We start from the raw sequence: 23,362 nt of genomic DNA on the forward strand, positions 1-23,362 counted from the left end.
CGGGCTTTCGAGCCTTTTCTTCCCCGGTTTTTACAAATTATGGTTGGACATTCAGACTTTGCAGCCGAAAACCTCCGCTCCCTCTTTTGATCATACATTGTCAGGCATTCGCACCTACTTGCAGCCGAATACTTCCGCTCCACCTTTTAGTGATGTATGGTTGGCATTTGCACCTTTTCTTACCCTTTCTTACCCTACTGATTGCTTAAGATTAAGTTGTTTTTTCTCAAACTATAACATTTCCGCTTTTAGTGTTCTATGAGGCATTCACATATTTTTTTTCACCGTAATGAAGTCTTTAGTAAAAGGCGAAAGACTTGTACGTTATGAAGAGAAACCAGAGTACGATTATCCGTCACTGCGGGAGCAGGGCATCAGGCTAGTTGGCATAGCCACCTTCCCCATGGTGAGCTTTGCTTGGTTGAGACGCTTGCCCCCCCCCCTTGCTCCTCGGCTGACCAAGTAGGAACAATCGGGCCCTATTCGATGGCTGCCTTGTCTTTTACTCTGTGCAAAAGACAAGGCAGCAACAAAAACACCACGGGAAAACCGTATTGAGGCTTTGTTCTGACCGCTCATTCGGTGTCGCGTTTCTTTCAAGCAATTCTCCCGGTTAGCCCGCACTCGGCTCGCTCCCAGAGCCGTGTTAAAGTCTACTTCGCATTCACTCTCTTTTCTCAGCAGACTCTTGGGATTTTATCAATAAAATGAATTCCTTCACTCAAACTATGTTAAAACTGCTTTGTCCTTCATATTTACCATGTCTTGAAAGATTTAAACAAAAAAACCAACGTTGTACTTTGCAGTAAAAGAAATAGCAAATCTAAAGTTTCAGGAATCCGAGAATAAGCTTACTTTCATGAGTTCTTCACGATTTCGGATTTTGCTATAAAATGAATTCCTTCACTCAAACTAAATTAAAACTGCTAAACCGCTAATCTGTTACATGTAAGGCAGATGTCAAATTCACCGAATTAGGATTATTCGGTATTCGGCCAATCGAGCTGTAGCAGCTTCGGTAAAAGAGTATAAGTTGAAGAGTTTGTGAATAAAGGTGTGCGCACACATAGTGAGCTGTAGGAAAATAGGCAGGGAGCAATGCCGGCTGGGGTATATGTTCTTGTATGTTGTCTGACTGTTTGATTTGAATGTGTTGTGTAAGTGTCCTGTTGAATGTTACATGTTTGGGCTTTGACACTTCACTGTGGTTGTTAACTGTGTGGTGTGTCCTGAAATGTTATAGGTTTGGGCTGTGTGACATGCTTAATGCTTGTCAGTAGCTACCCACTTATTCATATATAGCAACTGACAACATAAGAAGTCTGGACATACTTTGATAGTAGTTGTAGAAGTATCCTTATTGATAATAGATAAACTACTTCATAGTGATAGAACAGTAGATGAACAGGTGCCTGCACATGTCTCACGAAAATAAAATGGGTGTATGATTGCTGACGGCAGAGCAATACTGCCAAACTTATGAGTTCTTGTGGCAAACTTGATTCAGTGTCTTGACGTGCTGTCAGCGCTGTTTCGCTGACTTGATTGTCACAAGAAACAAAGTGTGTTTGATAAGATCCGACCATTTTATTACGGGAGGATCAGTATGTATGGATTCTGATGTGACTGATAAACCCATTCGTATCGTAAGCATAATCTAATACGCCCTGGCACACAATCAAAAAAAAAAAAGAGAGAGCGGTTTTGTGTCCCCACAGTCCATAATGTAGAAAAGAGAGAAAAAAGCCTTTCTGATTTGGTGTGTGTGATCACAGTGCAGAGTGTAGAGAAAAGAGAGAAAAGAAATCCGTTTTGGTGTCACGGGTGTTGTGACTTACACACACACATTTCTGAATTGAGAAAGGAAATTATTTTAGAGGAAGCACTAGAGTTTAGATCCCACATTTGTTGATAGGCATTCATTTATTTCTTCACTTCTGATGAAGTTTCAACAATAAACAACAAACTTTGTATTATGAGAAAGAACCAGACTCATTCTTCAGGAATCCGAAAATAAGCTCTATTTTACGAGTTGTGCACGAATTCGGATTCTCCTATAAAACGAATTCCTTAACTCTAACCAAGTTAAGACTGCTTTGTCCTTCATATTTATTCATGTCTAATCAAGTTTCAACGATAAACAACGTTGTACTTTGTAGAATGAGAAAGAACTTCTTCAGCAATAAGCATCTCTCGACATATGACGAAATACAGATTTTGCTATAAAATTAATTCCTTCTATCAGCCTGACTTAAAACTGTTTGTCCTCCTTATTTATCCACTTCAAATCAAGTTTCAACAATTAAAAAAATGTTGTAGTTTGAGAAAAAACAACTTAATCTTAAGCAATCAGTAGGGTAAGAAAGGGTAAGAAAAGGTGCAAATGCCAACCATACATCACTAAAAGGTGGAGCGGAAGTATTCGGCTGCAAGTAGGTGCGAATGCCTGACAATGTATGATCAAAAGAGGGAGCGGAGGTTTTCGGCTGCAAGGTCTGAATGTCCAACCATAATTTGTAAAAACCGGGGAAGAAAAGGCTCGAAAGCCCGACTATACACCATCAAAAGCGGGAGCGGAGGTGTTCGGCTGCAAGTAGGTGTGAATGTTCGACCATAATTTGTAAAAAGCGGGTAAGAAAAGGTTCGAATGCCCGACTATATATTAACCAAAGTAGGAGGAGAGGTCTTCGGATAAGAGTGGGTGAGAATTTACAACCATAATCTATAAAATGCGGTGAAAAAAAAGGTGTGAATACCCCATAGAACACTAAAAGGTAGAGCTGAAGTGTTCGGCTGCAAGAAGGTGTGAATGTCTGACCATAGTTTGTAAAAAGCGGGTAAGAAAAGGTTCGAATGCCCGAACATACACCATTAAAGGAGGGAGCGGAGGTGTTCCGCTGTAAGAAGGTGTGAATGTCCGACCATAGTTGGCAAAAAGCGGGTAAGAAAAGGTTAAAATACCCGATTGTACACAATCAATAGCGGGAGCAGAGTTGTTCCGCTACTAAAAGGTGTGAAAGTCCGACCATGGTTTGTAAAAAGCGGGTAAGAAAAGGTGCGAATGCCCGACAATGTATGATCAAAAGAGGGAGCGGAGGTTTTCGGCTGAAACAAGGTCTGAATGTCCATCCATATTTTGTAAAAATCTGGGAAGAAAAGGCTAGAAAGCCCGACTATACATCATCAAAAGCGGGAGCGGAGGTGTTCAGCTGCAAGAAGGTCTGAATGTCCATCAATAATTGCTAGAAAACATGAACGAAAATTTTCGAATATCAAACCACACATCATCATAAGCGGGAGAGGAGGTGTTCAGCTGCAAGAAGGTGTGAATGTCCGACCATAGTTTGTAAAAAATTGGTAAGAAAAGGTGCGAATGCTCAACCATACATCATCAAAAGCAGGAGTGGATGTGTTCGGCTAAAAGAAGGTTTGAATGTCCGACCATAGTTCGTAAAATGCGAGTAAGAAAAGGTTCGAATGCCCGAACATACACCATCAAAAGAGGGAGCGGAGGTTTTCGGCTGCAAGAAGGTCTGAATGTCCAACAATAATTTTGTAAAAACCGGGGAAGAAAAGGCTCGAAAGCCCGACTATACATCATCAAAAGCGGGAGTGGAGGTGTTCAGCTGCAAGAAGGTCTGAATGTCCAACAATAATTTTGTAAAAACCGGGGAAGAAAAGGTTCGAATGCCCGAACATACACCATCAAAAGAGGGAGCGGAGGTGTTCCGCTGTAAGACGGTGTGAATGTCCAACAATAGTTGGTAAAAAGCGGGTAAGAAAAGGTTAAAATACCCGACTGTACACAATCAATAGCGGGAGCGGAGTTGTTCGGCTACAAGAAGGTGTGAAAGTCCGACCATGGTTTGTAAAAAGCGGGTAAGAAAAGGTTCGAATGCCCGAATATATACCATCAAAAGCGGAAGCGGAGGTGTTCGGCTGCAAGAAGGTGTGAACGTCCAACCAGAGTTTGTAAAAAGCAGTGAAGAAAAGTTTCGAATATCCAACCAAACATAATCAAAAGCGGGAGCAGAGCTGTTCGACTGCAAGTAGGTGTGAATGTCAGATCATAATTTGCAAAAAGCTGATGAGAAAGGGTGAGAATGCCCGACTATACACCATCAAATGCGGGAGCGGAAGTGTTCGGCTGTGAGTAGGTGTGAATGTCAAACCATAATTGCTGAAAAATGTGTTAGAAAAGACTAGAATGCCGGACCATACATCATCAAAAGCGGGAAAAGTGGTGTTCGGCTGCAAGTAGGTGTGAATGTCCAGCCATAATTACTCACAAACCGGTAAGAAAAGGTAGTATTGCCAGACCATACATTATCAAAACAGGGAGAGGAGGTGGTTCAGCTGCAAGGTGTGAATGTCTGACTAAAGTTTATAAAAAGCGGGTAAGACAAGGTGCGAATGCCTGACAATGTATGATCAAATGAGGGAGCGGAGGTTTTCGGCTGCAAGGTCTGAATGTACAACCATAATTTGTAAAAACCGGGGAAGAAAAGGCTCGAAAGCCCGACTATACACCATCAAAAGCGGGAGCGGAGGTGTTCGGCTACAAGAAGGTTTGAATGTCTGACCATAGTTTGTAAAAAGCGGGTAAGAAAAGGTTCGAGTGCCCGAACATACACCATCAAAAGAGGGAGCGGAGGTGTTCCGCTGTAAGACGGTGTGAATGTCCAACAATAGTTGGTAAAAAGCGGGTAAGAAAAGGTTAAAATACCCGACTGTACACAATCAATAGCGGGAGCGGAGTTGTTCGGCTACAAGAAGGTGTGAAAGTCCGACCATGGTTTGTAAAAAGCGGGTAAGAAAAGGTTCGAATGCCCGAATATATACCATCAAAAGCGGAAGCGGAGGTGTTCGGCTGCAAGAAGGTGTGAACGTCCAACCAAAGTTTGTAAAAAGCAGTCAAGAAAAGTTTCGAATATCCAACCAAACATAATCAAAAGCGGAAGCAGAGCTGTTCGACTGCAAGTAGGTGTGAATGTCAGATCATAATTTGCAAAAAGCTGATGAGAAAGGGTGAGAATGCCCGACTATACACCATCAAATGCGGGAGCGGAAGTGTTCGGCTGTGAGTAGGTGTGAATGTCAAACCATAATTGCTGAAAAATGTGTTAGAAAAGACTAGAATGCCGGACCATACATCATCAAAAGCGGGAAAAGTGGTGTTCGGCTGCAAGTAGGTGTGAATGTCCAGCCATAATTACTCACAAACCGGTAAGAAAAGGTAGTATTGCCAGACCATACATTATCAAAACAGGGAGAGGAGGTGGTTCAGCTGCAAGGTGTGAATGTCTGACTAAAGTTTATAAAAAGCGGGTAAGACAAGGTGCGAATGCCTGACAATGTATGATCAAATGAGGGAGCGGAGGTTTTCGGCTGCAAGGTCTGAATGTACAACCATAATTTGTAAAAACCGGGGAAGAAAAGGCTCGAAAGCCCGACTATACACCATCAAAAGCGGGAGCGGAGGTGTTCGGCTGCAAGTAGGTGTGAATGTTCGACCATAATTTGTAAAAAGCGGGTAAGAAAAGGTTTGAATGCCCGACTATATATTAACAAAAGCAGGAGGAGAGGTCTTCGGATAAGAGTGGGTGAGAATTTCCAACCATAATCAATAAAATGCGGTGAAAAAAAAGGTGTGAATACCCCATAGAACACTAAAAGGTGGAGCAGAAGTGTTCGGCTGCAAGAGGGTGTGACTGTTCGACTATATTTGGTGAAAAGCAGGTGAAGCAAGGTCTGAATGCCCAACCTTACATCATCAAAAACGAGATCAGAGGTGTTTGGCTGCAAGAAGGCCATAGTTTGCCAAAAGCGGGTAAGCTGCGAATGACCGACTAAATATCAACAAAAGTGGGGGCGGAGGTCTTCGGATGCAAGTGGGTGTGAATATCCCACCATACAAGTATGGTGGAGAGAAAGCTGTGAATGGCCGACCATAGTAAAAAGCGGGTGAGAAAAGGTGCGAATGTCCAATCATACATGATCAAAACAGGGAGCGGAGGTGTTTGGCTGCGACAAGGTGTGTATGTCCACCCATAATTAATGAAAAGCGGGCAACAAGTAGGTTTGAATACCCATCATCAAAAGCAGGAGTGGATGTGTTCGGCTACAAGAAGGTTTGAATGTCTGACCATAGTTTGTAAAAAGCGGGTAAGAAAAGGTTCGAGTGCCCGAACATACACCATCAAAAGAGGGAGCGGAGGTGTTCCGCTGTAAGACGGTGTGAATGTCCAACAATAGTTGGTAAAAAGCGTGTAAGAAAAGGTTAAAATACCCGACTGTACACAATCAATAGCGGGAGCGGAGTTGTTCGGCTACAAGAAGGTGTGAAAGTCCGACCATGGTTTGTAAAAAGCGGGTAAGAAAAGGTGCGAATGCCCGACAATGTATGATCAAAAGAGGGAGTGGAGGTTTTCGGCTGCAAGAAGGTCTGAATGTCCAACCATAATTTGTAAAAACCGTGGAAGAAAAGGCTCGAAAGCCCGACTATACACCATCAAAAGTGGGAGCGGAGGTGTTCAGCTTCAAGACAGTCTGAATGTCCATCAATAATTGCTAGAAAACATGTAAGAAAATTTTCGAATATCAAACTGCACATGATCATAAGCAGGAGAGGTGTTCAGCTGCAAGAAGGTGTGAATGTCTACCCATAATTACTGAAAAATGGGTAAGAAAAGGTGCGAATGCCTAACCATACATCATCAAAAGAGGGAGCGGAGGTGTTCCGCTGTAAGACGGTGTGAATGTCCGACCATAGATGGTAAAAAGCGGGTAAGAAAAGGTTAAATTACCCGACTGTACACAATCAAAAGAGGGAGCGGAGTTGCTCAGCTAAGAGAAGGTGTGAAAGTCCGACCTTGGTTTGTAAAAAGCGGGTAAGAAAAGGTTCGTATGCCCGAATATACACCATCAAAAGCGGAAGCGGAGGTGTTCGGCTGCAAGATATTGTGAACGTCCGACCAAAGTTTGTAAAAAGCAGTTAAGAAAAGGTTCGAATATCTAACCAAACATAAGAATGAGTCTTTTCCGCTGTAGAATGCCCGACTATAGACAATCAAATGCGGGAGCGGAGGTGTTCGGCTCTGAGTAGGTGTTAATGTCCGACCATAATTGCTGAAGAATGTGTTAGAAAAGGTAAGAATGCTGGACCATACATCATCAAAAGCGGTAGAGGTGGTGTTCGGCTGCAAAAAGGTGTGACTGTTCGACTAAAGTTTGTAAAAAGTGGGTAAGACAAGGTGCGAATGCCTGACAATGTATGATCAAAAGCGGGAGCGGAGGTGTTCAGCTGCAAGAAGGTCTACATGTCCATCAATAATTGCTAGAAAACATGAAAGAAACTTTTCGAAAATCAAACCGCACATGATCATAAGTGGGATAGGAGCTGTTCAGCTGCAAGGTGTGAATGTCCACCCATAATTCCTGAAAAATGGGCAAAAAAAAGGTGTGAATGCCCAACCATACATCATCAAAAGCAGGAGTGGAAGTGTTCGGCTACAAGAAGGTGTGAACGTCCAACCAAAATATGTAAAAAGAAGTTAAGAAAAGGTTCGAATATCCAACCAAACATAATCAAAAGCGGGAGCAGAGCTGTTCGACTGCAAGTAGGTGTGAATGTCAGATCATAATTTGCAAAAAGCTGATGAGAAAGGGTGAGAATGCCCGACTATACATCATCAAATGCGGGAGCGGAGTTGTTCGGCTGTGAGTAGGTGTGAATCTCCGACCATAATTGCTGAAAAATGTGTTAGAAAAGGTAAAAATGCCGGTCCATACATCATCAAAAGCGAGAGAGGTTGTGTTCGGCTGCAAGTAGGTGTGAATGTCCAGCCATAATTACTCACAAACGGGTAAGAAAAGGTAATATTGCCAGACCATATATGATCAAAACAGGGAGCGGAGGTGGTTCAGCTGCAAGAAGGTTTGAATGTTCGACTAAAGTTTGTAAAAAGCTGGTAAGACAAGGAGCGATGTCCCGACATTGTATGATCAAAAGCGGGAGCGGAGGTGTCCAGCTGTGAGTAGGTGTGAATGTCCGACCATAATTGCTGAAAAATGTGTTAGAAAAGGTAAGAATACTGGACCATACATCATCAAAAGCGGGAGAGGTGGTGTTCGGCTGCAAGAAGGTGTGAAAGTCCGACAATGGTTTGTAAAAAGCGGGTAATAAAAGGTTCGAATGCCCGAATATACATCATCAAAAGCGGAAGCGGAGGTGTTCGGATGCAAGAAGGTGTGAACGTCCGACCAAAGTTTGTAAAAAGCAGTGAAAAGCGAGAAAAAGCTTTTCGTGAGTTCTGCATGATTTGGGATTTTGCTTATAAAATGCATTACTTCACTCAAACTATGTTAAAACTGATTTGTCCTTCATATTTACCATGTCTAGAAAGATTTAAACAAAAAAACAACGTTGTACTTTGCAGTAAAAGAAAGAGCAAATCTAAAGTTTCAGGAATCCGAGTATAAGCCTGCTTTCATGAGTTCTGCACGATTTAGGATTTTGCTATAAAATGAATTGCTTTGCTCAAACCAAGTTAAAACTGCTTTGTCCTTCCATATTCATCAATGTCTAGATCGACTTCAACAAAGAAAAACATTGGACTTTGCAGTAGAAGAAGTTGAAATCCATCTACACATTGATAAATATGAAGGACAAAGCAGTTCCCACTTGCCCATAAGAAAATAAGCTTATTCTCGGATTCCTGATCCTTCAGTTTTGCTCTTTCTTCTACTGCAAAATACAATGTTGTTCTTTGTTGAAGTCGATCTAGACATTGATAAATATGAATGAAAAAGCAGTTTTAACTTGGTTTGAGTGAATGAATTCATTTTATACATAAAATCTGAAATCGTGCAGAACTCATGAAAATAAGCTTATTCTCGGATTCCTAAAACTTTTGATTGGCTCTTTCTTTTACTGCAAAGTACAACGTTGTTTTTTTGTTTAAATCTATCGAGACATTGATAAATATGAAGGTAAAAGCCGTTTTAACATAGTTTGAGTGAAGGAATTGATTTTATAGATAAAATCCCAAATCATGCAGAACGTATGAAAAGAAGCTTATTCTCGGATTCCTGATCCTTCAGTTTTGCTCTTTCTTCTACTGCAAAATACAATGTTGTTCTTTGTTGAAGTCGATCTAGACATTGATAAATATGAAGGACAAAGCAGTGTTAACTTAGTTTGCGTGAAGAAATTCATTTTATACATAAAATCCGAAATCGTGCAGAACTCATGAAAATAAGCTTATTCTCGGATTCCTAAAACTTTTGATTTGCACTTTCTTTTACTGCAAAGTACAACGTTGTTTTTTGTTGAAATCTATCTAGACATTGATAAATACCAGCCAAAACTCTGCTGCCGCTTTTGATAATTTATGGTTGGGCATTCTTACCTTTTCTTACCCGCTTTTTACAAATTATGATCTTACATTCACACCTACTTGCAGTCGAACACCTTCTCATCCACTTATGATCATGTGCGGTTGGGCTTTCGCACCTTGTCTTACCCATTTTTCAGTAATTATGGGTGGACATTCAGACCTTCTTGCAGCCGAAAACCTCCGCTCCTCTTTTGATCATACATTGTCGGGCAATAGTACCTTTTCTTACCCGTTTGTGAGTAATTATGGCTGGACATTCACACCTTCTTGCAGCCGAACACAACCTCTCCCGCTTTTGATGATATATGGTCCGGCATTTTTACCTTTTCTAACACATTTTTCAGCAATTATGGTCGGACATTCACACCTACTCACAGACGAACACCTCCGCTCCCACATTTGATAGTGTATAGTCGGGCATTCTCACCCTTTCTCATCAGCTTTTTGCAAATTATGATCTGATATTCACACCTACTCGAAGTCGAACAGCTCTGCTCCCGCTTTTGATTATGTTTGGTTGGATATTCGAACATTTTCTTAATGCTTTTTACAAACTTTGGTTGGACGTTCACACCGTCTTGCAGCCGAACACCTCCGCTTCCGCTTTTGATGGTGTATAGTCAGGCATTCGAGCCTTTTCTTACCCACCTATTACTTACTATGGTTGAACATTCAAACCTTCTTGTAGCCGAACACATCCGCTCCTGCTTTTGATGATGTATGATTTGGGATTCGCACCTTTTCTTACCCATTTTTCAGTAATTATTGGTCGGACATTCAGACCTTCTTGCACCTGAACACCTCTGCTCCCGCTTTTGATGATGTATTGTCCGGCATTCTAGTCTTTTCTATCACATTTTTCAGCAATTATGATCTGACATTCACACCTACTTGCAGTCGAACAGCTCTGCTCCCGCTTTTGATTATGTTCGGTTGGATATTCAAACCTTTTCTTAACTGCTTTTTACAAACTTTGGTCGGACGTTCACACCTTCTTGCAGCCGAACACCCCCGCTTCCGCTTTTGATGGTATATATTCGGGTATTCGAACCTTCTCTTACCCGCTTTTTACAAACCATGGTTGGACTTTCATACCTTCTTGTAGCTGAACAACTCCACTCCTGCTTTTGATGATTTATGGTTGGACATTCGCATCTTTTCCTACCCATTTTTCAGTAATTATGGGTGGATATTCACATCTTCTTGCAGCTGAACACCTCCTCTCCCGCTAATGATCATGTAAGGTTTGATATTCGAAAATTTTCTTTCATGTTTTAAACCAATTATTAATGGACATTCACACCTACTTGCAGCCGAACACCACCTCTCCCGCTTTTGATGATGTATGGACCGGCATTCTTACCTTTTCTAACACATTTTTCAGCAATTATGGTTGGAGAATCACACCTACTCACAGCCGAACAACTCCGCTACCGCATTTGATGGTGTATAGTCGGGATTTCTCACCCTTTCTCATCAGCATTTTGCAAATTATGATCTGACATTCACAACTACTTGCAGTCGAACAGCTCTGCTCCCGCTTTTGATTATGTTTGGTTAGATATTCGAACCTTTTCTTAACTGCTTTTTTACAAACTTTGGTCGGACGTTCACACCTTCTTGCAGCCGAACACCTACACTTCCGGTTTTGATAGTGTATATTCGGGCATACGAACCTTTTCTTACCCGCTTTTTACAAACCATGGTCGGACTTTCACACCTTCTCTTAGCTGAACAACTCCGCTCCCTCTTTTGATTGTGTACAGTCGGGTATTTTAACCTTTTCTTACCCGCTTTTTACCAACTATGATCGGACATTCACACCGTCTTACAGCGGAACACCTCCGCTCCCTCTTTTGATGGTGTATGTTCGGGCATTCGAACCTTTTCTTACCCGCTTTTTACAAACCAGGGTCGGACTTTCACACCTTTTAGTAGCCGAACAACTCCGCTCCCGCTATTGATTGTGTACAGTCGGGTATTTTAACCTTTTCTTACCCGCTTTTTACCAACTATGGTCGGACATTCACACCGTCTTACAGCGGAACACCTCTGCTCCCGCTTTTGATGGTGTATAGTTGGGCATTCGAACCTTTTCTTACCCGCTTTTTACAAACTATGGTGGGACATTCAAACCTTCTTGTATCCGAAAACCTCCGCTCTCTCTTTTGATCACACATTGTCGGACATTCGCACCTTTTCTTACCCGCTTTTTACAAACCATGGTCGGACTTTCACACCTTCTTGTAGCCGAACACATCCGCTCCCGCTATTGATTGTGTACAGTCGGGTATTTTAACCTTTTCTTACTCGCTTTTTACCAACTATGGTCGGACATTCACACCTTCGTACAGCGGAACAACTCCGCTCCCTCTTTTGATGGTGTATGTTCGGGTATTCAAACCTTTTCTTACCCGCTTTTTCCAAACTATGGTCGGCTATTCACAGCTTCCTCTCCAACATACTTGTATGGTTGGATATTCACACCCACTTGCATCCGAAGACCTCTGCCCCAAATTTTGTTGATATTTAGTCGGACATTCGCACCTTACCCGCTTTTGGCAAACTATGGCCTTCTTGCAGCCAAACACCTCTGATCTCGCTTTTGATGATGTAAGGTTTGGCATTCAGACCTTGCTTCACCTGCTTTTCACCAATATAGTCGGACATTCACACCTTCTTGCAGCCGAACACTTCCGCTCCACCTTTTAGTGTTCTATCACACCTTTTTTTCACCGAATTTTATACATTATGGTCGGAAATTTTCAACCACTCTCATCCGAAGACCTCTCCTCCCACTTTCTTTAATATATTTGAACTTTAGTCGGACATTCAAACCTTCTTGCAGCTGAACCACCTCCGCTCCCTGTTTTGATCATATATGGTCTGGCAATACTACCTTTTCTTACCCGTTTGTGAGTAATTATGGCTGGACATTCACACCTACTTGCAGCCGAACACCACCTCTCTCGCTTTTGATGATGTATGGACCGGCATTCTTACCTTTTCTAACACATTTTTCAGCAATTATGGTCGGAGATTCACACCTACTCACAGCCGAACAACTCCGCTCCCGCATTTGATGGTGTATAGTCGGGCATTCTCACCCTTTCTCATCAGCTTTTTGCAAATTATGATCTGATATTCACACCTACTTGCAGTCGAACAGCTCTGCTCCCGCTTTTGATTATGTTTGGTTGGATATTCGAACCTTTTCTTAACTGCTTTTTACAAACTTTGGTCGGACGTTCACAATATCTTGCAGCCGAACACCTCCGCTTCCGCTTTTGATGGTGTATATTCGGGCATACGAACCTTTTCTTACCCGCTTTTTACAAACCAAGGTCGGACTTTCACACCTTCTCTTAGCTGAACAACTCCGCTCCCTCTTTTGATTGTGTACAGTCGGGTAATTTAACCTTTTCTTACCCGCTTTTTACCATCTATGGTCGGACATTCACACCGTCTTACAGCGGAACACCTCCGCTCCCTCTTTTGATGATGTATTGTTAGGCATTCGCACCTTTTCTTACCCATTTTTCAGTAATTATGGGTAGACATTCACACCTTCTTGCAGCTGAACACCTCCTCTCCCGCTTATGATCATGTGCAGTTTGATATTCGAACATTTTCTTTAATGTTTTCTAGCAATTATTGATGGACATTCAGACCGTCTTGCAGCTGAACACCTCCGCTCCCACTTTTGATGGTGTATAGTCGGGCTTTCGAGCCTTTTCTTCCCCGGTTTTTACAAATTATGGTTGGACATTCAGACCTTCTTGCAGCCGAAAACCTCCACTCCCTCTTTTGATCATACATTGTCGGGCATTCGCACCTTTTCTTACCCGCTTTTTACAAACCATGGTCGGACTTTCACACCTTTTAGTAGCTGAACAACTCCGCTCCCGCTATTGATTGTGTACAGTCGGGTATTTTAACCTTTTCTTACCAGCTTTTTACCAACTATGGTTGGACATTCACACCTTCTTACAGCAGAACACCTCCGCTCCCTGTTTTGATTATGTATGGTTTGACATTCGCACCTTCTCTCACCTGCCTTTTACTATGGTCGGCCATTCACAGCTTCCTCTCCACCATACTTGTATGGTGGGATATTCACACCCACTTGCATCCGAAGACCTCCGCCCCCACTTTTGTTGATATTTAGTCGGTCATTCGCACCTTACCCGCTTTTGGCAAACTATGGCCTTCTTGCAGCCAAACACCTCTGTTCTCGCTTTTGATGATGTAAGGTTGGGCATTCAGACCTTGCTTCACCTGCTTTTCACCAAATATAGTCGGACATTCACACCCACTTGCATCCGAAGACCTCCGCCCCAAATTTTGTTGATATTTAGTCGGACATTCTCACCTTACCCGCTTTTGGCAAACTATGGCCTTCTTGCAGCCAAACACCTCTGATCTCGCTTTTGATGATGTAAGGTTGGGCATTCAGACCTTGCTTCACCTGCTTTTCACCAAATATAGTCGGACATTCACACCTTCTTGCAGCCGAACACTTCCGCTCCACCTTTTAGTGTTCTATCACACCTTTTTTTCACCGCATTTTATACATTATGGTTGGAAATTTTCAACCACTCTCATCCGAAGACCTCTCCTCCCGCTTTTGTTAATATATTTGAACTTTAGTCGGACATTCAAACCTTCTTGCAGCTGAACCACCTCTGCTCCCTGTTTTGATCATATATGGTCTGGCAATACTACCTTTTCTTACCCGTTTGTGAGTAATTATGGCTGGACATTCACACCTACTTGCAGCTGAACACAACCTCTCTCGCTTTTGATGATGTATGGACCGGCATTCTTACCTTTTCTAACACATTTTTCAGCAATTATGGTTGGAGATTCACACCTACTCACAGCCGAACAACTCCGCTACCGCATTTGATGGTGTATAGTCGGGCATTCTCACCCTTTCTCATCAGCTTTTTGCAAATTATGATCTGACATTCACACCTACTTGCAGTCGAACAGCTCTGCTCCCGCTTTTGATTATGTATGGTTGGATATTCGAACCTTTTCTTAACTGCTTTTTACAAACTTTGGTTGGACGTTCACACCTTCTTGTAGCCGAACACATGCACTCCTGCTTTTGATGATGTATGGTTGGGCATTGGCACCTTTTTTTTACCCATTTTTCAGGTATTATGGGTGGACATTCACACCTTCTTGCAGCTGAACACCTCCTCTCCCACTTATGATCATGTGTGGTTTGATTTTCGAAAATTTTCTTTCATGTTTTTTAGCAATTATTGACGGACATTTAGACCTTCTTGCAGCTGAACACCACCTCTCCCGATTTTGATTATGTATGGACCGGCATTTTTACCTTTTCTAACACATTTTTCAGCAATTATGGTTGGAGATTCACACCTACTCACAGCCGAACAACTCCGCTACCGCATTTGATGGTGTATAGTCGGGCATTCTCACCCTTTCTCATCAGCTTTTTGCAAATTATGATCTGACATTCACACCTACTTGCAGTCGAACAGCTCTGCTCCCGCTTTTGATTATGTTTGGTTAGATATTCGAACCTTTTCTTAACTGCTTTTTACAAACTTTGGTCGGACGTTCACAATATCTTGCAGATGAACACCTCCTCTCCCACTTATGATCATGTGTGGTTTGATTTTCGAAAATTTTCTTTCATGTTTTCTAGCAATTATTGATGGACATTTAGACCTTCTTGTAGCTGAACACCACCTCTCCCGATTTTGATTATGTATGGACCGGCATTTTTACCTTTTCTAACACATTTTTCAGCAATTATGGTTGGAGATTCACACCTACTCACAGCCGAATAACTCCGCTACCGCATTTGATGGTGTATAGTCGGGCATTCTCACCCTTTCTCATCAGCTTTTTGCAAATTATGATCTGACATTCACACCTACTTCCAGTCGAACAGCTCTGCTCCCGCTTTTGATTATGTTTGGTTAGATATTCGAACCTTTTCTTAACTGCTTTTTACAAACTTTGGTCGGACGTTCACAATATCTTGCAGCCGAACACCTCAGCTTCCGCTTTTGATGGTGTATATTCGGGCATACGAACCTTTCCTACCCGCTTTTTACAAACCAAGGTCGGACTTTCACACCTTCTCTTAGCTGAACAACTCCGCTCCCTCTTTTGATTGTGTACAGTCGGGTAATTTAACCTTTTCTTACCCGCTTTTTACCATCTATGGTCGGACATTCACACCGTCTTACAGCGGAACACCTCCGCTCCCTCTTTTGATGATGTATGGTTAGGCATTCGCACATTTTCTTACCCATTTTTCAGTAATTATGGGTAGACATTCACACCTTCTTGCAGCTGAACACCTCCTCTCCCGCTTATGATCATGTGCAGTTTGATATTCGAAAATTTTCTTTCATGTTTTCTAGCAATTATTGATGGACATTCAGACCGTCTTGCAGCTGAACACCTCCGCTCCCACTTTTGATGGTGTATAGTCGGGCTTTCGAGCCTTTTCTTCCCCGGTTTTTACAAATTATGGTTGGACATTCAGACCTTCTTGCAGCCGAAAACCTCCACTCCCTCTTTTGATCATACATTGTCGGGCATTTGCACCTTTTCTTACCCGCTTTTTACAAACCATGGTCGGACTTTCACACCTTTTAGTAGCCGAACAACTCCGCTCCCGCTATTGATTGTGTACAGTCGGGTATTTTAACCTTTTCTTACCCGCTTTTTACCAACTATGGTTGGACATTCACACCTTCTTACAGCAGAACACCTCCGCTCCCTGTTTTGATTATGTATGGTTTGACATTCGCACCTTCTCTCACCCGCCTTTTACTATGGTCGGCCATTCACAGCTTCCTCTCCACCATACTTGTATGGTGGGATATTCACACCCACTTGCATCCGAAGACCTCCGCCCCCACTTTTGTTGATATTTAGTCGGTCATTCGCACCTTACCCGCTTTTGGCAAACTATGGCCTTCTTGCAGCCAAACACCTCTGATCTCGCTTTTGATGATGTAAGGTTGGGCATTCAGACCTTGCTTCACCTGCTTTTCACCAAATATAGTCGGACATTCACACCTTCTTGCAGCCGAACACTTCCGCTTTTAGTGTTCTATGAGGCATTCACATATTTTTTTTCACCGTATTTTATAGATTATGGTTGGAAATTCTCACCCACTCTCATCCGAAGACCTCTCCTCCCGCTTTTGTTAATATATAGTCGGGCATTCGAACCTTTTCTTACCCGCTTTTTACAAATTATGGTCGAACATTCACACCTACTTGCAGCTGAATACTTCCGCTCCACCTTTTAGGTATGTATGGTTGGCATTTGCACCTCTTTTTATACTGATTGCTGAAGATTAAGTTGTTCTTTCTCAAACTACAAATTTTTTTTAATTGTTGAAACTTGATTTGAAGTGGATAAATAAGGAGGACAAACAGTTTTAAGTCAGGCTGATAGAAGGAATTAATTTTATAGGAAAATCTGTATTTCGTCATATGTCGAGAGATGCTTATTGCTGAAGAAGTTCTTTCTCATAATACAAAGTTTGTTGTTTATTGTTGAAACTTCATCAGAAGTGAAGAAATAAATGAATGCCTATCAACAAATGTGGGATCTAAACTCTAGTGCTTCCTCTAAAATAATTTCCTTTCTCAATTTAGAAATGTGTGTGTGTAAGTCACAACACCCATGGCACCAAAACGGCTTTCTTTTCTCTACACTCTGCACTATGAGCACACACACCAAATCAGAAAGGCTTTTTCTCTCTTTTCTACATTATGGACTGTGGGGACACAAAACCGCTCTCTCTCTTTTTTTTTTTTATCGTGTGCCAGGGCGTTGTCTCACGTATTAGATTATGCTTAAGATACGAATGGGTTTATCAGTCACATCAGAATCCATACATACTGATCCTCCCGTAATAAAATGGTCGGATCTTATCAAACACACTTTGTTTCTTGTGACAATCAAGTCAGCGAAACAGCGTATACACGTCAAGACACTGAATCAAGTTTGCCACAAGAACTCATAAGTTTGGCAGTATTGCTCTGCCGTCAGCAATCATACACCCATTTTATTTTCGTGAGACATGTGCAAGCACCTGTTCATCTACTGTTCTATCACTATGAATTAGTGATCTATTATCAATAAGGATACTTCTACAACTACTATCAAAGTATGTCCGGACTTCTTATGTTGTCAGTTGCTATATATGAATAAGTGGGTAGCTACTGACAAGCATTAAGCATGTCACACAGCCCAAACATATAACATTTCAGGACACACCACACAGTTAACAACCACAGTGAAGCGTGTCAAAGCAGAAACATGTAACATTCAACAGGACACTTACACAACACATTCAAATCAAACAGTCAGACAACATACAAGAACATATACCCCAGCCGGCATTGCTCCCTGCCTATTTTCGTACAGCACACTATGTGTGCGCACACCTTTATTCACAAACTCTTCAACTTATACTCTTTTACCGAAGCTGCTACAGCTCGATTGGCCGAATACCCTTTGATCCTATTTCGGTGAATTTGACATCTGCCTTACATATAACAGATTAGCGGTTTAGCAGTTTTAATTTAGTATGAGTGAAGGAATTCATTTTATAGCAAAATCCGAAATCGTGAAGAACTCATGAAAGTAAGCTTATTCTCGGATTCCTGAAACTTTAGATTTGCTCTTTCTTTTACTGCAAAGTACAACGTTGTTTTTTTTGTTTAAATCTTTCTAGACATGGTAAATATTAAGGACGAAGCAGTTTTAACATAGTTTGAGTGAAGGAATTCATTTTATAGATAAAATCCCAAGAGTCTGCTGAGAAAAGAGAGTGAATGCGAAGTAGACTTTAACACGGCTATGGGAGCGAGCCGAGTGTGGGCTAACCGGGAGAATTGCTTGAAAGAAACGCGACACCGAATGAGCGATCAGAACAAAGCCTCAATACGGGATTCTCGTGGTGTTTTTGTTGCTGCCTTGTCTTTTGCACAGAGTAAAAGACAAGGCAGCTATCGAATAGGGCCCGATTGTTCCTAGTTGGTCAGCCGAGGAGCAAGGGGGGGGGGGGGAGCAAGCGTCTCAACCAAGCAAAGCTCACCATGGGGAAGGTGGCTATGCCAACTAGCCTGATGAAGATTTCTGTGGAGAGCAGCACTAATGAGTTGTTTCTATTTTTGGCAGGCTTTACCTTTGCGGGTGAAGCCCTTTCTGTCTGTGCAAAAGAAATCTTCTTACTGTGCAGAGTGACTTCTCTGAGTAGAGTCGCCTTACTTGTTGCGACTGTGCCGATGTTCGAAGCTGGAGTGCAAAGTTGTTGCTTGAATGGTGCTTGCTGGAGCATGCGGGAGTGCAAAGTTATACCATTTAAAAGGGCTGAAGAGTGCTCAGTGCAGCGGGTGGGCGACACTCTGGCCACCTTGAAAACCGAGGTTACATCCACTACCAGGGGCAGCCCAAGTTCTGCCGCAAGTGTGGTGAGCATGGGCACCTGGTTGAGGCTTGTACCAAGGTGTTATGTGGGAAGAGCAGAGAAATTGGGCAAACTTTTGGAGAGTGTCCAAATGGCAGGAAATGTAATCTCTGTGGAGAATTAAATCACCTCTTCAGAGATTGCCCTAAATCTTTTGCCAACAAATTAAAGATGGTAAAGCCACAGCCAACAAAGAGAAGGACCAAAGGTGGCAGTTGGTGAACAAAGTGAAGAGGTTGACCCAATAAATTCAAACTTCCCGCCAAAAGCTTGGATTGGAAGTGAGGAGCAAAAAGGGGAGGGGCCTGTAGAGGCCTCACCACTCAGTGTTGAAGTCTGTGAGAATTCACAGGCAGAGGGTGGAGCTACGCTAAATGAGGAGGAAGAGCAGACAGGTGAGTCTAGTGAAGATACTCACCTCCCCGAAGGTCAACAGCCGAAGAGGACGGCATCTGAGCCTCTGATTCCCCAGTGGTATCAGAGAAGAGGGGAAGGGTTAGGTCCCTTTCAGACAGTTCTTCAGTGGAAGAACCTAGAGTCTTCCCCTCCGACTCACCAAATGAGGTCTCCTTTTTAACTTCAGCTCTGCAATCAACCCCCAGGGACTCAAAGTTAAATGCAACATTGCGTCAGAGGCCAACACCGAGAGTCCGAAAAGGAAATATAGATCACCCTACTCACTTTTCACCTAAAGAAATGAAGGAAGAGCTAGTTTCCCAAGAAATAACCTGTGTGTAATTTGTTTTGATAACTTAGAAAAACGAAAATGACATACCTACTTTCCTTTATGCTTTTAATGGTTCTCACCTTCTCAACACTAAATGTGAGAAGTGTGAAATCAAAGACAAGAGCCCAGAGTATTTTATCCTTCTTAGACTCCATAAAATCAGATGTGTTTTTAATACAAGAATGTGGACTACCTTTTTTAAAAAACCATAGACAATGGGAGGAAATGTGGCCCCATTTATCGATATGGAGTGGCTCAAACCAAAATAAAAATGATGGTGTGGCCATTCTAATTAAAAATCTGCATGTTCTGGTGAAAGGTAGCACAGTGGTGAGAGACGGACGGGCACTTTTAGCACACTTGAATTTTATGGGGCAAGACTTTAACCTCTTAAATATTTATGGTTTCAATGGAAAAAATGAAAGGTATGACCTTTTAGAAGATATACAGCTTTACATGCTAGGGCAAGTACCTTTAGTTGTAGGAGGGGATTTTAACTGTATCTTGAGCAGGAAAGATAGAAAAAGAGCAGGGGTAGATTTTAAAGTGGATAAGACTTCGATTTTACTTCAGGGCATATGCAGGGATTTTAAGCTTACTGACTGTTTTAAAACCATGCATCCCAGAGAGGAGGGCTTCACCTGGTTTAGTCATGATGGCACCAGAGCCTCTCGCATTGATTATTTCTTTACTAGAGGTTGCCCACCCACTGATGTTAGATTAACCCCTGTTTTCTTTTCAGACCACCTTATGCTCTCCTGCACCCTTTCACCCCCTTCTGGTGTGACGGTAGGAAGTGGTCTGTGGAAACTCAACTGTTCCCTGTTGGAGGATGAAATCATAGTCAGTCAGTACAGGGAATGTTATAAAGAGTGGCAGACCCTTCAAGACCTCTACGAAACACATGCACAATGGTGGGAAATGGTGAAGGAAACGACCCAGACTTTTTTTAAACAGCAAGGTAAACGTAAAAAAAGGAAAGAGAATAGATGTATGATGGGACTACATAAACGCTTACAGCGCTACTTTAAACTAAATCAGTGTGGCATAGACTTTAAAGAAGAAATCAAAGATGTCAAAAAGGAAATGTCAGTTTTAGCAGAAATAAAGAGTAAAGGAATTTTTGTAAGAAGCAGGGAGCAGGAAATTGAGGAAGGTGAAAAAGAAAGAAAGTTATAAATAAAAAGGAGTGTATTCAAAATCTAAAAAGAGAAGATGGGTTTTTAACAAAATCCACACAAGAGATGATTGAAACTGTACATACCTTTTATAGTAACATGTACAAAGAGAAACCAGTGCACTTGGAAACATCGGCAGAAATCTTAAAATTCGTTGACAAAACCGTAAAAGAGAATGCACACTTGACACAGAATTTTACTGCTTTAGAGTTAAAAAAATGCCTAACAGGTTTTAAGAGAAGTCGAGCTCCGGGTTTAGACGGGCTTCCTGCAGAATTCTATCTGACCTATTGGGACCTTTTATCATCAGACATTTTAGATGTTTTTAAAGATTTTGAAAAACTCGACCGACTGCCTGACAGTTTTAGAGTGGGAATAGTGACTCTACTTTATAAAAAAAACGATAAGACTGACCTAAAGAATTGGAGGCCCATCACACTTTTAAACTTTGACTGTAAACTTTTTAGCAAGGTTTTAGCGACACGGATGTCCTCTGTTTTAGAGGAGGTAATTCACCCAGACCAAGCTTGTGCCATCTCAGGGAGACAACTCACCGACAGCCTCGTACTGATTCGAGACATCATTGATTACGCTAGAGACAGAAACACCCGGCTTGTCATCTTAAATTTAGACTTTGAAAAAGCATTTGATCGGGTCTCGCATCAATATCTCTTTCAGGTGTTGCAGCCATCGAAAAGGGCCCGATTGTTCCTACTTGGTGAGCTTTGCTTGGTTGAGACGCTTGCCCCCCCCCCCCCCCGCTCCTCGGCTGACCAAGTAGAAACAATCTATTCGATGGCTGCCTTGTCTTTTACTCTGTGCAAAAGACAAGGCAGCCACAAACACCACGGGAACACCGTATTGAGGCTTTGTTCTGACCACTCATTCGGTGTCGCGTTTCTTTCAAGCAATTCTCCCGGTTAGCCCGCACTCGGCTCGCTCCCAGAGCCGTGTTAAAGTCCACTTCGCATTCACTCTCTTTTCTCAGCAGATTAAAAGAAAGTTTCATCTTGGGCTCCCTGAAACTTCCATCCTGCACCGCTGTTTGCTTTTTCACAAGAGCAGAGGAGAGCGCACCGTTCCCAGCGGCACTGCAGTACCGGGTCGAGGCTGTGAACGGAGCAAGCTTCTTTTTCAACTCCTATTCTTAAAAATCCATTTAATATGTTGTCCTCGTATAGAGGACATATTAAACTGATAAGAACAGATACTACACTTGATCTTAGCCAAAAGGCCGAGAAGCGATAACTGTCCACTGTTTCAGGTCCGAGGGCCCTTGCTGGCACAATGCGCACTTGTAGCAGTGTTCTTTTTATGGCCATAGGTGGCCAGAGTGTCACGTTGCACCTCCGCCCACCCGCTGCACTGAGCACTCTTCAGCCCTTTTAAATGGTATAACTTTGCACTCCCGCATGCTCCAGCAAGCACCATTCAAGCAACAACTTTGCACTCCAGCTTCGAACATCGGCACAGTCGCAACAAGTAAGGCGACTCTACTCAGAGAAGTCACTCTGCAAAGTAGCAAGATTTCTTTTGCACAGACAGAAAGGGCTTCACCCGCAAAGGTAAAGCCTGCCAATAATAGAAACAACTCATTAGTGCTGCTCTCCACGGAAGTCTTTAGTAAAAGGCGAAAGACTTGTATGTTATGAAGAGAAACCAGAGTACGATTATCCGTCACTGCGGGAGCAGGGCATCAGGCTAGTTGGTATAGCCACCTTCCCCATGGTGAGCTTTGCTTGGTTGAGACGTTTGCCCCCCCCCCCTTGCTCCTCGGCTGACCAAGTAGGAAAAATCGGGCCCTATTCGATGGCTGCCTTGTCTTTTACTCTATGCAAAAGACAAGGCAGCAACAAAAACACCACGAGAATCCCGTATTGAGGCTTTGTTCTGATCGCTCATTCGGTGTCGCGTTTCTTTCAAGCAATTCTCCCGGTTAGCCCACACTCGGCTCGCTCCCATAGCCGTGTTAAAGTCTACTTCGCATTCACTCTCTTTTCTCTGCAGACTCTTGGGATTTTATCTATAAAATGAATTCCTTCACTCAAACTATGTTAACTGCTTTGTCGTTCATATTTACCATGTCTAGAAAGATTTAAACAAAAAAAACAACCTTGTACTTTGCAGTAAAAGAAAGAGCAAATCTAAAGTTTCAGGAATCCGAGAATAAGCTTACTTTCATGAGTGCTTCACGATTTCGGATTTTGCTATAAAATGAATTCCTTCACTCAAACTAAATTAAAACTGCTAAACCGCTAATCTGTTACATGTAAGGCAGATGTCAAATTCACCGAAATAGGATCTAAGGGTATTCGGCCAATTGAGCTGTAGCAGCTTCGGTAAAAGAGTATAAGTTGAAGAGTTTGTGAATAAAGGTGTGCGCACACATAGTGAGCTGTAGGAAAATAGGCAGGGAGCAATGCCGGCTGGGGTATATGTTCTTGTATGTTGTCTGACTGTTTGATTTGAATGTGTTGTGTAAGTGTCCTGTTGAATGTTTGGGCTTTGACACTTCACTGTGGTTGTTAACTGTGTGGTGTGTCCTGAAATGTTATATGTTTGGGCTGTGTGACATGC

General features: G+C 42.4%; 1 non-coding gene and 2 pseudogenes across 1 annotated transcript; all 3 read right to left on the reverse strand.

Annotated features, from left to right (window-relative positions):
- Window positions 1–257: 257 nt before the first annotated feature.
- On the reverse strand, window positions 258–346 carry LOC140280784 (U5 spliceosomal RNA; annotated as a pseudogene).
- A 21,505-nt stretch (window positions 347–21,851) lies between these two features.
- Window positions 21,852–22,031, reverse strand: LOC140280544 (U2 spliceosomal RNA; annotated as a pseudogene).
- A 308-nt stretch (window positions 22,032–22,339) lies between these two features.
- Window positions 22,340–22,453, reverse strand: LOC140280614 (U5 spliceosomal RNA). The gene has a single exon (XR_011909554.1). It is a non-coding gene; the product is annotated as a U5 spliceosomal RNA (small nuclear RNA).
- Between the last annotated feature and the right edge of the window lie 909 nt (window positions 22,454–23,362).

Source organism: Leuresthes tenuis, unplaced genomic scaffold (assembly GCF_036924035.1).
Source record: "Leuresthes tenuis unplaced genomic scaffold, fLeuTen1.0.hap1 SCAF_21, whole genome shotgun sequence".
Classification (NCBI taxonomy): domain Eukaryota; kingdom Metazoa; phylum Chordata; class Actinopteri; order Atheriniformes; family Atherinopsidae; genus Leuresthes; species Leuresthes tenuis.